Raw genomic sequence first — 3,261 nt, 5'->3', positions numbered from 1 at the left:
TCTCAGGAAAAGCTTCTTCTTCCTTATTTCTCTTTATATAGATGTTTGTGGGCCTCTCCCCTTCTCATTAGATGCTATGCCCTCATTAGATAACCTCATGTACTCATGGTTTTGGCCATCACGTATAAACTGATATCTCCCAATTCCACTTTGCACCTGATCTATATACACACACTCCTGCCTAAAATCCGGGTTCACCAAGCACATCCCAAACGAGGAGCACTACTAGCAGTCCCAGGGCTGGAGAGAAAGCCAACAGGCACTGCTCTGAGGGAGGAAGCCAGGTGTAGCTGAGGGACAAGGCTGGCAAAAGCCACTGGAGGGCAGAGGTATGTGAACCCTAAACACTTGGCATTATTTTTCAATATTTTGCTTTTTCATTCCCATTTTAAATCTTTTTATACAGGGTCTTAATTTCAAGTTGCTTCAAATTTTTCTTTGAAAGAAAGAGATGTTTACAATATAATTCTGAATGATGGTCACAAGAATCCTGTATGGTAGACCAGCCAAGTATTAGTAGTCTAATTTTACAATTCACTGACTCACTCACTGATTTGTTCAAATGTTTCCTGAGCACTTCTTATTGCCACACCTCTGAGCATTTACCATGATTAAGACAAACTCCCCCAAGGAGCTCACAGTCTAATGGTAAACTACTCAGTGAACTGAGGCGCAGGGTGGTAAACGATTTACCCAGTGAGTAGAATTAGCTAAGCACTCGGAAATGGGGATGAGAACTGGAGAGAGGGCAGAGTAGGTACAAGAAACTCATAGGAAAACTGCTTTGCTTGAAGAGCAGGACTGCAACAGACACATATTAGAGAATCTACTGGCAAAAAGGTTAAAATAGTTTCAGATTGCCACTGTGATTGAATTCATGTCTTCTAATCAATTAAGCCACTACCTGCCGGCATTTCTACACTTTCCCCTAAAGGCTTGGGGCATACCATCAGTCTGCTCAGACACAGTAACTGTAGGTAGCTTGAAATCCATTTCTAGCACTGGGAATCATACTGAACTTCTTTAATAAACCCATGAACTTTAAATGTATAGCATATTTATGATACTTCTACATGTAGAAGGTGAGAAAAAACTCTTCTAACCCTCATTCAGAGTATTCCAATAAGTTACAGATGCCGCAGAAATTAGAGACTTTGTCTATATACATTATTTTGGCTATACAATGGTGAAAAGATTCACTTGGACACACATAAGCCATCTAAACATGATACAGATAAATACAAAGCCACCACATTTAGATGGGTATGCACAGTCACCCAATGCACAGCAGCCGATTGCAGACATGAGGTCGTGTAAGCCAACTGCTTTTATGGTAACAGTACGTGATCCTTGAAGGAAGAGGCAGAGTCTACAAAGGATCTTCCATCTCAGGCCTGAGTGTTTTAGTGATACTAGTTGTGATGGAGTTGTTTCAGTAGGCAGGATATCTATTTCACTAATAAAAAGCACTGAATAATTACAAAGAGTTGTTTTCAAATGTGGAAACCATAATAATCCAGTAATCTAAGCAGTGAACTATTCAAAGACACAATTGGCCTTAATACTGACTGAGAATGAGGGAACTTCATGGGTCATTTATTGATCTGAGAATCAAAGTTGGTGCATAATCATCCACATGGGATGTCCCCCAAATACTCAACACATGAACTCTCAAATCCTATCAGTTGCCCACTTCAAGCAATTCTCCACTTTGCTAAGGAGGATTTTCTTCTTTATCAGGGTTTTCTAGGTGTTTGCTTTTAGATGAGGGGGTCCCTAACCTTCAGACACCTAACTACTTGAGTGATCCCCTTCTACTTCCCACAAAGAGAACCCTCAATGGGCTCTTTGGTGCTCCCTGTATGTACTGTGATAGAGTCTTCTCTGGAGCTGGGACATCCAGTTGGCTTTCTGCTGGAGCTTTCACTGCCATGACTACGTTCATGGACGGCTTGAATGCTATGAATATCTTGGTACATCACACATGCTAGCTAGTCTTTCATTTTCTTTGTTATCTGTTAACTCAAACAGCTGCTGAGCACAGTCCTTCATTAACTCATCCAGAGCACCTTCCATGGCTGCTAAGGCAGAAAGTTCCTCCTGCATCTTCTTCTGCAGAGACACTGCTCTAAAATTGCCGAGATCAGATCCTGCCCTTCGAAAGTGGTTCTTAGATTTTTTCCAACCAGGTCAATCCCAACAGAGACGTTGGTGATGTTATACACTCTTAGTTTCCGTACTCCCAGGTTTGTTGCAACCTTAAGTCAAGAATACCCCCAGGAGCATTTCTGTCAAGATCCATAACTTTCCAAGTTAAATAAATCAGTGATACATCACAACGAGGTCCCTTCACTTTTAGAGTTTTTCTCATAGACACCTATTGTGCATTATCTTCTAAGTTAAACTTTATTTTTGATGGCAGCAAGCCCTCCACATTGGTGTGGTCTCCCCTGCTGGCTCCACAAGCAGGCTGGGAAGTTTCCATGCTGGCTGCTGCTAATTCCTCCTGCCCAGCCAGCTGCCCCTTGACCTTTCCCCCACTGAGCTCTCTGCCTTCTCCTGGTCCAGTCAGGCACCCTCAACATGCCGTTCCCAGAGCCAAGCACAAACAGAGCCTCACGGTGGGCTTGAAAGTGCCCCTGGCTTTCTGGCCATGGCCAAACGTGCCATGCCCACTGTTCCAGGAGTTATAATGCAGACTGGACGAAAACAGGGTGACCCGTGACTCCCAGGACACCTTGGCCGCCAGCTTCCCGAAGGCACAGAAGAGGTGTCTTAAAAGAGCCACTCCAGGGTGGACCCTGTGCATATCAAGTGATGGTGTGAAAGTGGAGAAAGCCCAGGCACTCAAACCCGGAAAATTATCATTGGGAACTAGAAGAGCAAAAATTACAACACATGGTATTTGTCTTCTGCAGAAACCTTCTAGAAAATAATTTGTAAATATATTGCTGATAAGATTAAGATTAATGGAGAAACTGTGGATTCAAAATATTAATCGACCATAAGGCATGATTTGGGGAATTAGAAAATAATGAGAGACCACTCTGACGACTAGTGAGGAAGCTAGAGAGAAGCATCTGTCCCGTCCTTGGTGTTTCTCCAGCAGTGTTGGCACAACAAATCAGGTTGCACCCCTGATGGCAGGACTGCCTCTTGCTCCCAACACACACACAAAATATAAAGACAGATCTCTAGCAACATTTTCCTAAGGTTTCAAATTCCAAATTCACAAGTGAACTCAATTTAAATGTGACCTTT

General features: G+C 42.9%; 1 pseudogene; it reads right to left on the bottom strand.

The window, feature by feature from the left end:
- Nucleotides 1-1,681: 1,681 nt before the first annotated feature.
- Nucleotides 1,682-2,302, bottom strand: LOC112317524 (transcription factor E2F6 pseudogene; annotated as a pseudogene).
- Between the last annotated feature and the right edge of the window lie 959 nt (nucleotides 2,303-3,261).

This window comes from Desmodus rotundus, chromosome 5 (genome assembly GCF_022682495.2).
Source record: "Desmodus rotundus isolate HL8 chromosome 5, HLdesRot8A.1, whole genome shotgun sequence".
NCBI lineage: Eukaryota > Metazoa > Chordata > Mammalia > Chiroptera > Phyllostomidae > Desmodus > Desmodus rotundus.
Note: the sequence above shows the minus strand (reverse complement) of the source record. Positions and strands in the feature narration are given on the sequence as shown.